Genomic DNA, 13,233 nt, shown 5'->3' on the forward strand with positions numbered 1-13,233 from the left:
TAAAAGTTGCAATAAACAAGTTATATCTCGAGGGTAAGGATGTAATTACACACAAAAACAAACACACAAACCTAGTAATAAATCTAACAAAAACAAATAGTTTATATATGAGAAAAAGCATAGAAAATGCCCTTTTGTTCTCTTGAGCCCTGACCCTATTGAGTCCAGGGTCTCTGCATTCTGCCAAAGTAATACACAATTACCTAAACTTTTAGGTTTTCGAAACAACGTGGAGGTGTTTATTCATCCATTCTTTAGAGTTTCAGCACTAGAATGAGCAGTCACATAACAGAAGCTGTGAAAAACAGACCAGCAGGCATCATCTTTAGAATTTACATAGGCTACAGAAAAGGAGCTAGTAACTTGCATATTTCAAATCATAATTTATTAAAGGTATGTGATGCTATTAAAATGTGAAAAACTAGTTTTACTATTCACTTTTATTCACATGGAGACCAGACATCTTTATCACTACTCTGAAAATATTTCATAATTAATATTTCACTCTTTAACAGCAAGGGAAATATCTCCAAAAAGTACACTTTTTACAAGCTTCTTTATCTGCATTTGACACAAAGCAGTCAGTAACAGAAAACAAAAGGTTAAAATACATATACGATTTAATTTTCAAGTTCAAAATAATCTTCCAAATAACTGAGAATAAAGTCTTTAAAACTAATATTGGATTTATATTAATGACATCAGCAAATTACAGATGCCATCCAGCATGCCTCAAATACATTTGGATTTATAATTCGTCTCAGAAAGTGTGGTTTAGAATGACAAAGAAAAATTAACTTATATGCACACAAGCAGAAATTTCTGTTCTCTTAAGGCGGTCTCTGCTCTCTGCCCTCACAGCCCAGGGCCGGCCCCAGAACGTTCTGGAACCCAGGACAGTGTGGCGTCTCCGCCTTCAAAGTCAATGGGGAACAGGAATCAAAAATTATGTTCTGGCGTGCAGTTAGTATAAAGTTGCAGCCTCCGAACAAGCAGTTTACATTTCGCAGTCCCGATTTCCACAGTCAACCTCGACTCTTGCTTGATTACATGAGAAGCTGTAACTGTTTGGGGCCTCAGCCCCTTGGGGATCCACCCACTGCCGACAAGGACCCGGTCCTCCACCCCCAGCGCTCTTCCCATTGTGCTCCAAGGACACGCGCTCCCCCTATCCGCTCGCTCAAAAAGTTTTCGCCTAAACCGTTTTCACCTCGTTGGGAGGAAATATCTGCGTATGCAATATAAGCGGCCCAGCCCTCAAAGCGGAGACCACCTGGTTGGTGGGCAGCAAGACAAACTCAAGAAAGGTCCAGAACGCGGGCCGAGGGCCAGAGCCCTGGCGCCCAGGCCCCGCTCCTACTACGAACACGCCCCCTGACCGCGCAGGCTCCTCCTTTCCGCGCACGCGCACGCGCAGTTTTCTGCAGACCCGGAAGCGGGTAGCGCGGACAACCGGCAAGAGTCAGGTGTGGCGTTCCTCGTTGTTTCTGATTTAGACCTGCACGTCGCTATCCTCACGGCCCCAACCTCCTCCTCAGGGTTTCGGGGTTCGCCCCTTAATTTAAAGTTCCTGAACCCGCTTGTCCCTCCGGCAGGGAGTTCCTCCTCTCCGCCTTCACCATAAGGTCTCCAAGACCAGTCGCTGCTTGCGACCCGGGAGTCTGCATCGGTTTCTGGTTAAAGATCTGAGGCAGGTATTGGCACCAACCTTTGTTCCTTAGGGGGTCCACTTAGAACTGACAGCCTGCCTCGTGATTTTTCTTGCTGGAAACCTTGCTTCTCACTCTTGACCCCTTCCTGCAGAAAAACTCGGTGGGGCAAAGTCCTTCCTCAGGAGGGCGATGCATGCCTTACCCGGGCCCCTCCAGGGACAGAGCAGGGAAAATAGGGATGGTGGAGAAAGATGCACAAAGGTATGGACTTACGAGCTCATCAGAAAGCTTGGGCTGGTCTACAGCCGTGCTACCCTGAACACGCCATATCCCGTCTGATCTAGGAAGTTAAGCAGGGTTGGGCGTGGTTAATGCTTGGCAGGGAGACCACCTAGGAAGACCAGGTTCTGTAGGCGTAAAAGAAAGTTTGTTCTGAAAGAACAGTAAAGATTGAAACAGGTTGCAGCAGGGTGGAGCCTGTGGATGAAAAGGGGGTTTTACTGAAAGTAAACTCTAGGGGTAATCTCATCATAAATTCCTAACTGCAGATTATGGTATGTAAGTGACACTCCAGTCCTGTAACTTCTTTAATGAAAAGCTTATTTTTGCCTTAAGCAAGCCTACCTGTTGTTTGTTTCTGTGCATCTGGGTTAACACGACTTTGGAATACCTCTCTTCATACCCCTCCTAAAGCTCGAGCACCCTCAAGAGAACACTTAAATCTTGTTAACTATCCTGTAATCCAATCCCCATCTTGGCTTCCCACTTTCATGTAATCTTCCTTTCCCTTAATGCCAAATGCATAAAAGAAACTGAATACTGTCATTTTGGGGCAGCATTTTTCTCACTCCTGAGATCTTGCATCCAAGCGTTTCTTCTGTTCGGCTCCAGTAACTTTTTAGAAAAATTCTCTGCAGGTTTGGAAGTTCTTATGTGGATATGGTGTCTTAAATATTGTAATGGTGTAAAAAAAAATGCATTTCAATAACTTCTTCCTTGTTCACATCTCCCCTCTTTATTCTGGCCGTAACTACTTTGGAAAATACGTTGTTATAGTTTTTGGTATCAATTCCTCAGTAAGTCAGCCCCAAGGACAGGGCGGAGAGTGCTCTCTCCAGGTGCCAGCTGCCTGGGAGTAAATAGCTCCAAGGCTCCCAAGAAGAAAAATAAAACAATATTGCCCCTGGAGTACAGATAACAAAGCTGTCCACCAGAAACCATATTTCTTTGTGCCAGACACTATCAGCTAACTTTTGCTTTTGTAACCTGCTTGCTTGCTTAATCAAGGCCAACCAGGACGTAGTTTTGGGCTTTATAAGCTGCCTCCTCCGGAGGCTCGGAGGCTCGAGGCTGACTCTCTAGTAGGGAGGGTCAGTCGCCGGCTGGCTAATGAAGGCTGATTTTCTAGTGGGGAGAGTCAGTCGCCGGCGGGCTAATAAAGGCTCATAATTAATCCCAATTGGGTCTTAGATTTGAACGTGCCACAACAATATGAATAACAGACACAGCATAGCCATAATGAAGATGCAGGGCCCTTCATTGCCACTTAAAGTCATATTCACCGGAATCCCCAAACAAATTCATTATTATAGTCTAAGATTTTAATGTTACTTTTCTCCTACTAAACATTTGTACTTTTTTTGACCTTTGTTCGATGTCATAATAGTGATCATATGGAACTTTATCTGAGACTTATCATCCTTGAACCCAGCAAAGGTTAAAGAAATTCTCCCAACCCCTCGTGTTCGCAGAAGCAGCTTGCTGCGGAGTTGCTCTCCTTCTGATCTTACTCAGGTTGGACTTGGGGGTAGCCCACTTGTTTATCTAGAAAAAAGCCAGACACAAATCCTACAAATTGCCCCCCCCCTTTTTTTGTCTTATAAATCATTAGCTGAACTGTTCTCTGCCATCCATCTGAAATAAAATGCCTGTAACATGCCTTCATCAAAATTAAGTTGATCGTCTTAGGTTCCTGGACTGTGATCATCCTTGAGCAGAGTAATTAGAAACTGTTCTTCCTCTTAACAGCCCCTCCTAAGACTAGGGACATTTCCTGATGAACTGTAGGTCATGCTACCTGCTCATCCACGCCCCCCCCCCATCCCCTGCTCTTTTCTAGCCTTGCCGGTGCCAACCCCCACCCCTCGCCCCTATAAGATAAAAGCCCTTTTCTGTCTGACCTTTGAGACCCTTGTGGTCAGAACATTCTCTATAGCCTAATAATCTTTTGTATAAACTCACTTCCAAAGTACAGGTTTTGTTTTGTATGTTTTGTTTTTGATAGTGATAATTATTATGTGTTCTGAAGCAGAGTTTGCCACCCCAAGATATGCCTTTTGGGATATTGGTTTTAAGCTAGTTATTAAGGAACAAAAGGCTCACAAAGAGCCTTTGCTCCTCCTCCCCCTCTACCTGCCTAAATGAATTTAGACAGAGGAACTGCTCCCAGAAGGCTGATATCCTCAGAGATAACTATAGTGCAGTATAAACTAGTGTGTGAGCGAGAGGAACCTAGCAAGGCCCAGTTGTTCAAAATCCTGTGTTCGATTCTTAAGATGGCTCAGCAAACATTTATTTACCAAACATTTGCTTTTTCCATCTTCATGTGAATTTCCTTCCTGCCTTTGAATTCCCAAACCACAACCCACCACTTCTCCTTAGCTCCAGAATGTCATATAAACCTCAACTGCACATGCCTCTTTGGGTCTGCTATCTTAATGGCAGCCAGCCCTACATGTATATCCATAATAAACTTGTGACATTTTCTCCTGTCAACTTGTCTCTGTTCAGTTTATTAGTCAGATGAGCTTCGAAGGTAGGAGGAAAATTATTTTTTTGCGTCCACACAGTACTATGTGTGCTTAAGACATATAGTCTCTGTTTTTGTGATAGAGTTTAATTTGCTGTGTCAAAATAGTTACTGCATGTTTCAAATTTTTGGAGTCTTTATTAATCGTTAATAATTTGTCTCTTTTATAGTCATATCACAGGAGGATGTCAAAAAACTTCCTGTGATTCAAGAAATACCCTTTTTCCTTATGAATATTTGTTTCCCTCCCTTATAAATATAAAAACAACAAAACAACATGAACAAAATGCATTCTTGACTTTGACCTATAATTGGCTTCACCACTATTCTGAGTTTGATGAGAAATTCCATTAGCCACTTACTAATTTTCTTGTGAACACAGGAGTTCATGCTGATATCTCTTTCCTGCAAACACGGGTGGTTGGCGGTATTGCATAATACAGCAGAACCTACATAATATACCGTCTAATGATCCCCAAATCTATCTCTGACACTATTTTTTTTTTAAAAAAAGAATGCGGGAAACAAATACATGGAACGATTTGATAACAGGCTGAAATAAGCTTTCAGTTACATCTGGGTGAACTGTAGATATTTAAAAATGAGGACACATATTCTAAATGTAATGCAGTAAGCAGTCTCATAGTGGTTCCTTAGTTTCACTTCCTGAAAGAATCCTTTCTAGTGTCACAACCAACATTTGCAATAAAGATGGAAAAATCTGATCTATTCTTCACTGATAGCAAAATATCACAGTTACACATACTAGAAATACAGTTTACAAATTTGGAAGGACTTCATAGACAGGATGAATCTTCATTAATCACCAGATATTCATTCTGTGGGAGATTTTAAAAATAGAACAAATGGGGCAATGTATGTAACAGTCAAACATTACTAAACATCAGTAAATAAATACCTAAGAGAAATCTAAAAAGTATAATTTGTGTGGCAAAGTTCTTATCCAAAATTTAATCCTTGAGGGACCATAAGAATATTCACTTTGGAATGAAATCTTACAACTTTTATGAGTAACGATGTTCTAACCTTACTAAATACTAGATTACTCAAATGTAATGAACATCTAAAGGTTATAACTAATGTTTACATCTTGTGAAACATCATAAATGTACATGGCATAGAAACTGAAACCTTCTACAGTTAATATATATTAAAAGGCTTTTTATCCAGAATGGTGGATATTAATTCATAGATATTACCTTAAAGATTGTTGAAACTATAAACAAGACTTTTGGCAATTCGATCATTAGCTTTAAGTTTCATGAAAAAGAGGCTAGACATCCCTATCACATGTCCTTAGAAATTCTGCAAAAGTATTCTTTTGGTGAAAACAAATTCAATTGTCTTCTACAGCAGGGGTTCCCAGTCCCTGGGTTGTGGACCGGTACTGGGTACTGATCCATGGCCTGTTAGGAACCGGGCTGCATAGCAGGAGATGAGTGGCCCGTGAGCGAGTGAAACTTCATCTGTATTTGCAGCCATTTCCCAGAGCTAGCACTACTCCACCTCAATTTATCAGGCATGCAATTTTCATAGGAGCACCGGTACCTGGTGCCAAGAAAGTTGGGGAACACTGTTCCCCAGAGCGTTTATATACCCACCTCTGAATGTACGCGGATTATCTGTTCCATGCATCTTTTTTTACATGGAAGAAAAATGCATAAAAAAGAGTCTACCATTACGAAAAAAAAATATTAAAGAAATAGGCCGATATAAATCATTAAAAAATTTATTTCACATATTTTCACAAAAAATACTAATGAAAATTCAGGAAAACCAAAATGAATTTTATTCTCTGTTGGTGTCTGTACTGTACTCTAAAGCAATATGCTGTAACGGTGTAAAAGTGCATTGCAATAACATCGTCCCTGTTCACATCTCCCCTCTTTATTCTGGCCGTGACTACTTTGGAATTTATATTGTTATGGTTATTGGTATCAATTCCTCAGTAAGTCAGCCCCAAGGACAGGGCAGAGAGAGGTATCTCCAGGCGCCAGCTGCCTAGGAGAAAATAGCTCCTGAGGCTCCCAAGAAGAACAATAAAACAATATTGCCACCAGAGTATAGATAACAAAACTAACCGCCAACATCTGCCTCTGTAATCTGCTTGCTTGCATAATCAAGGCCCACCAGGATGTGGGTTTAGGCTTTATAATCTGTCTCTTCTGGAAGCTCGGGGCTGATTCTCTAGAGGGGAGAATCGGTCGCCGGCCGGCTAATAAAGGCTCATAATTAATCTCAGTTGGCTCCGTGGGTCTTAGATTTGAACGCGCCACAACAATACTTTCCCTTTTTAATCAGCACAAAGTCACTATTAGGTCCTGGAGAGCCCTATCCCTACCCCTTACTGTGGGAACTAGACTCCTCTCTTACCTCCTGTGTGGGAACTAGATCTTGGGACTGAGCTGGCTACGCTACATGCTCACCTCCAGTTTCACTGGACTCCCCTCCCTTGCCCATCAATTTGTCCGCTGGAAATAGTCCCACAGGAAAAGCCTGCCTGAAGCCCCAAATAAGTTTCAGGTCCCCTTGCAGTCGGGGCTGATGCCATCTTCAGCTCAGCCCAACTGTCACTCTGCTACAATGAACCTTGCTTAACCCCTTCGGCCTTGTGTGTCCTTCCTTTGGTGAATCTAACAGTCACTATCTTCACCTGAAATATTTGGAAGTACTTCGGTTTCATTATTTATGTTTATGTTTTTGGATAGCCTTTTCCCAACCCCATCTTTTGCTGTTTTCAGAAATTCTTCAATATTATCTGCAACCTTTAAAAAAATCTTTTTGAAATTTTATGGCTCGTTCGATGTTTGGATCAATATCGAGAATTGCCAGTTTCCAGTTTTGTGGCCAGTTGAAGAGCTTTGTAAATAAATATTTACTTCAGTGAATGGAACTAGTTCAACGTCACCGCCGTATTATTAGGCAGGATGGGCTTCAGATAGTAGGTGAATTAATTTATCAGTTAATTTGTGATCAACTAGTAATTCATTAATATTATCTACATTCAAATTGTAAGTCTTCTTGAAATTTATTTAATAAAGTTAATAATGCCAGTTAATCCCTTGTCAGTTGTTGGAACCATATTCTCTGGTACATCCACTTCTGGCCATATTGCTTTCCGACAAGCATTTAAAGTTGACAGCTTTATATCACTCAAAGCTAAAGCAGTATTCTTGATAAAACTTAAAATTGTGTATTTATTACAGACTTCTGTAACTAAGTGATTTGTTATCTTCAAGTTTATTAAAAATATTATTAAAACTTCACTTAATATAATTAATCTTAAAGGTGGGAATACTGTAATGCCTTGATCTATAAAGGCTGGATCAAGGAAGTTGTATTTGGTGGCGAACACACAACTTTCATGTTTGGATGTTCTAAATTATGTGAATGACCAGGTGCATTATCCAAAAGTATTTTAAAAGGAAGACATTTTTCCTTCAGAATGTCAGAAGTAGGAAACAAATGACCTAAAACATAAACATAATTTTTACATAAAAATGGTCTTTCTAGTTACTCTTCGATAAATATAAGTGATATTGAACTATTTAGACATATGACAAATAAATCATGATGTCACAAAAGTGAGTTTACCATTCGCCTCAAGTATGGAATAAAAAATATGAAGAACAACACAATTTAGATCTTTTTTTTTAAGTTAGTTTTTTTTTTTTTTTTTTTTTTTTTTTTAAGAAATGGTTGGTGACCTAAATTATCACATGCTTCAAGTGGTTTCGAATTTCACATTCAACTCTGCATTCCCCGTACAGGCAAATGTACTCCTTGTTGAATTAGATTGCTTAAATTCTAATTGCAGGAAATGTTCCTGGATCCAAATGTGGTTAGTCACTTAGCCAAAAAGGTGCCGCCAGGGAAGCAACCTTGAACCATACTTTTCCAACAACAAACAAAAACGGCTGGAACAGTAACTGCAACAAGAGAAGTAATCAGATTTAGGGAACGTCCCCCAAACCGCGCATGGCACCAGCTGGAAGACTTGTCCTCCAGCGCCACGGCAGATCCCGTGCAGCCCATGTAAGGCCAACATGGGGGTGGCGACCCAATTCTCAGAAATCCCTAACCCGTTCCAGGATAATTTAGGAATATGCCTCCCCTCAAGTAAAGGTAACCCAGCCACTGACCCAAAAAGGACATGAAAAACGTTATGCCAATAGACCTCGGGGAGGCACATCTGTAATCTCTCGGAGTGTGTGTGGCCCCTTCGTATATGAAGCTTTCATTTAATAAACGTTTTTCTACAAAACTGTTTGGCCCACTCTCTTGATTTCTATCCTGGAGGGGCAATGACCCCTGCGCCGGTGACACAACCGAATTCCCGGTTCTCAGATCAAGGAGCCCCAGAAGCTTCCACCCCTCTGCAAAAAAATTTTTTAATAAACCATTTGGAACCCGTTAAAACGTAGACATCTTAGTTTTCAACATATGTGGCCCACAGAACTGTACGATTTTACCTCAAACTTTTGAAACATCGACTTAGAATTGGCAGCTAGCAGCCCGGCTTTACAGGACAGGAGAAAAGTGATAGATTCAGAACTCTGAAAATAGGGGCTCTCGCCCGTGCGCTGGGACTACCCCACCCACCAGCGGGGCCGCGCCACCTTCGCGTTGGCCACACCCCATCTTTCCGCGGTCTCAGCCCGGGACCTTCCGGTATTCAGGAAGTGCTCTGCCCAGGCCCCGCCCCTTATTTTCCGGGAAACGCGCGCGCGCAGTTTCTCGCAGACGCCCGGATCCTCTAAAGCCGACCGTCGGTCTTTCTGGTTTAAACTCGCGGGTCTCAGTCCACAGTCCTACAGGTGAGGCCTGGAGATTGCTACCGGGGTGAAATCCCGGCACCCGCGCCTCCTGAAGCAGTGAGTCTCGGTGTCCGGGTGCGAAGTCCCCAAACCCGACGGCTCCGCTGCGGCGTGGAGTCCGCGTTCATTGCTGGTTGAACTGTTTCTGAGGAGGGTTCCCTGGGGTCTTTCCGCTTGTAGGCCCTTAGACTCCACCTGCTGCGTTTTCCTGCGTAAATCTTTACTGGCCAGCCCTTTCCCCATGGGCCGCCATTTAAAGTCTTGGGAGGTGATTCCAAACCCTTTGCGTCCCAACCCTCAGCTTCGGCCCATGCAGGCCCGGATTCCTCCCTAGACCGGGGTTCTGCAGATGGCCGCCCCACCTCCATTTAACATGAGGCCCGACGCCCAGGAAGAGCACACGTTTCTGTCTGTGGGATTTAGGAGGGAAGACCACCGGGTGCCACAAGTACGGATCACCTCCCCCACGGGGGGAGCGGCTTTATGGAAGCAGTGACTGCGAAGGGGAGGCCGGGAAAGAGGCAGAACAAGGGTGTGAGGGCGATCAAGAGGAAGAGACGGAGAATGAAAGAGAAATGGACAAGTGAGAAGGCAAAAAATCAGTGAAAGGAGGCCAAGGAGACGGCAAAAGGGGGATGTGGGCGGGACTTGTAAAGAGAAAGTGAAAGAGGAAGTCTGGAAAGCACCACGAGAAGAAAGAAAATAGAGAAGTATAGAGGAAAGAGATGAGCTCCAGAGAGATGGAGGGAAGCAAAAAGGGAGAGGGGGCCTTGGTAGCAGGAGTCGGGGCAACAAAGGACAAAGCACTAAAGACAGAGTGGTCAGGAGAGAAAGCGTTTAGGAGAGCGTAGAGCAGGAACAGAGGGGGCGGGGGGGGGTGGTGATGCCAGAGCAGAAAAAGAAACAGCACTGAGCTTAGCCAGCTGGGGGTGCCAGTGAGTTGGAGCAGAGGGTGTGTAACAGGAAAGGCAAGAGTGTAACGGGGAGCCGAGGGGACCCAGGAATAGAGGCAGAAAGAAGCAGAAGTACTTGGAGATATATTGGCAGAAAAGTTAGGGAGAAAGTGCAACTGGAAGTGAAATGGTTTCAAAGAGTTTCACGAGAAAAGGGATAGGAAAAGAGTAGAGAAATAGAGAAAAAGGGGAGAAGGGTAGGGGAATACAGGAAAGGAAAATAATGGAAAAGGAGAATGAGACATAGACTGGTAGAAAGAAATACATAGTAGTGGAGGAAGAAGGGGAACCCAGATCTGGATGAGTGGTGAATTGATGGGATGTGGATGATTAAATTGTGATCAGTGGACTTGTGGCTTTAAAATCTGTTTAATTTAAAATTTGCTGAATTGTTTCAGTTATGCAGATGAGAATGACAATTGCAAAACTCCGGTTGGTAGGTTTGTAAGGCTCGTGCGTTTTACAATGTTTGCATGACCAGATGGCTTCCTTATTCTGCAGCCTTATTCAGCTGGAGGGGAGAGACTTGTCTCAGTCAGTCATGTGTCCCTTCTCATTTCCTGGGATGGCAAGAAGGAGGTGAACTGGGACAAGAAATGACTGAGTCTGTCACTACATGATGCTTTTCCAAGGAATACTAAGAGATTCTTTTTTGTGGGGCGGGGGGAGGGGGGACTTACTTTTTCCATGTGCCTCTTCCATTTAAATCTTTTTTTAAAAAAAGTTTATTGATATATCTCTTAGTGTGTTGCATTTCTGCTATTTTGTCATGATTAACTTGTGAAATAAGCTTTGATGACATCTCATAACCAGTTCTGTCATTCTTTTCTAAATATAAGGTAGTCTTTTTTCTTTTTTTAACTTTGAAACATCCCTTGGCGCTTAGTAAATAACGTGAGGCCGTGTCAGTGTGCGCTTGGTCAGGACATCTGGGATCAACACTCAGGACCTAGTTTAGTGGGTCAGTCTAGTATTCAGCAGCTTTGTTCTCCCCTCTGTGATTTCTTGAATTAGTGAACTGAGCTACAAGGTAGATGTTCCCCTCAAGTCACTCTCTCTCGTCCGTTCTCTGAAAATGTTGAAGCATGGTCTGGATCAAGGTGAAACTTTGTCCCCACAGAGCCCAGCTATCCATGGTGAAGTAATTTGATGAGCATAGCTCCATAGCTGACCCTTTTTCAAAGTTTCACCAGAGGCTGTGTTTATCATTTTATGCTTCCCTGGAAAAGAGGAAGGAAATACTGGTGTCTCCTCATTTGACCTGGTGACAGACAGCTCTGTGGTAGAAGGACTATTCTTAGCATCTTTATACAGTTAGGGACACTGAGACAGAAGAGTGAAAGGCACAGATGCTAGAACTGGAAGGCTCTGTCAGTCATGAGCTGTGTGGCTTTTGGGAAATATTGACTTCTCTGTGCCTTGGTTTCAGCCTCAGAAATGGGGTAATAATGGTGCCAGCTTCTCAATGGAGTGCATTTGTAGAAAGCTTCAGCAGAGGGCCTGTGTCACTGAGGCATTATAAGTGCAAGTGATCCTTGCAAAATGTTTCTTGTGAGATCCCTCTGGGCCGGTCAGGAACCCACTGGGGCCTCCCTCAGGCATCCTCTGTCGGAACCACCTGCCTCCTGCCTCCACACCTGTTCCCAGGTTCTCTGCTCCCTCACAGGCCTCCCTTGGTTTGCTGTTGCCCTGGGCCGGAAGTCCCAGCTCTCTTGCTTGGCATTTGAGGCCTAGATTTTACTGTGGCACTTTTCAAAACCCCACCCACGGCAGGCTGACTGGAGTTACTGGAGTACCCTGAGCTTTTGTACACTTGGAGGGCTTTGCAAAGGGGTCCCCTCCCCAGGCTCTAGAAGGCCACTCGGTCATGGCTTGCAGATTTCTGCATCCAAATAATTCCCCTGGGACCCCTCACACCCACAGGTCCCCAACGGACTCATTGTCTTTCCCTAGTCTCCCTCCTTCCCCGCATTCCCTGCTGTCCACCCAGTCACTCAGTCAGACCCATGTTCCTCTGCACCACCTTCCTGCTAATTCCCCAAACCTATCAGTCCCCAGCCCTGTCCCTTTGTTCCCTGACCTCTGTGTGACGCTGCCCGTCCCCTCCCCTCCATCCCTGTGGTCCCAACTTGGCTCAGCCCTCGTCCTCTCACCCAGCTTCCTCTTTTGCCTTCAGTGTCTCACTTCTACTCTGTCCCCCTCATGGCCCCAGAGGGGTCTTCCTGCCTCCAAATCTGACCCACCGCAGCCCTGTTCACAGCTCTCCCGCGGCTCCCCATGTCACCCCTCTTTCTAACAAAGTCCAGGGTTCTCGGTTTGGTGAAGGACTCACCATGACAAGTCAGGGCTCCACGAGCCACAGGGCAACTGCAGCCCCACAGAGTCGCTGGGGTCTCTGTTCACCCTCCTCAACCCTCCCCCACACCTCAGGGTAGGGCGTCATCCTCCTTGTCTTTGACCAGGCAGCCTCCAGCAGCAGGAGGAGCAGCAGGGGGGTCTGAGTGGCTGTCAGGGTTGTGGTCCCCAAGACCCCTGCACTCCTTGGGCACAGCGGGGTGGAGGAGTCTGGGGGAGTGAGGAGTGTGCGGACTATGGAGAAGAGCTGGGGCAGGGAAGGAAAGACACGGCCTGCCTGGTGCTGCTGTCTGCGTGGCCTCGGGTGGGCTGCTGTCCTCTCCTCCTCGCTGGCTCGGCTGCAGGCACAGGGGCCACCTCACTGTCCTCAGCCATGCTGGCAGGTTTCTGCCTCGGGGCCTTTGTGCTGGCTGTTCCCTCGTTCCCAGCTTTCAGTGACTTTCCAGCCCTTCAGCTCCGAACACATTCCATCACCCTGTTTCAGTTTTCCCTGCATAGGGCTTTAAACACTTGGATTTCTTTTGTTATTTGTTTACATGTTTATGTCCCCACCTGTGCAGATTTGCTCTTGTTGGTAATGTGTCTCCAGTGCCAGGTGTCAGGAAATGGTTAACAAGTTTTGGTTG

The 13,233-nt window shown here is 44.5% G+C and overlaps 1 pseudogene; it reads left to right on the plus strand.

The window, feature by feature from the left end:
* Positions 1-1,949: 1,949 nt before the first annotated feature.
* Positions 1,950-2,068, plus strand: LOC118611864 (annotated as a pseudogene).
* The last annotated feature ends 11,165 nt before the right edge of the window (positions 2,069-13,233 follow it).

Source organism: Rousettus aegyptiacus, unplaced genomic scaffold, assembly GCF_014176215.1.
Source record: "Rousettus aegyptiacus isolate mRouAeg1 unplaced genomic scaffold, mRouAeg1.p scaffold_m13_p_14, whole genome shotgun sequence".
NCBI lineage: Eukaryota > Metazoa > Chordata > Mammalia > Chiroptera > Pteropodidae > Rousettus > Rousettus aegyptiacus.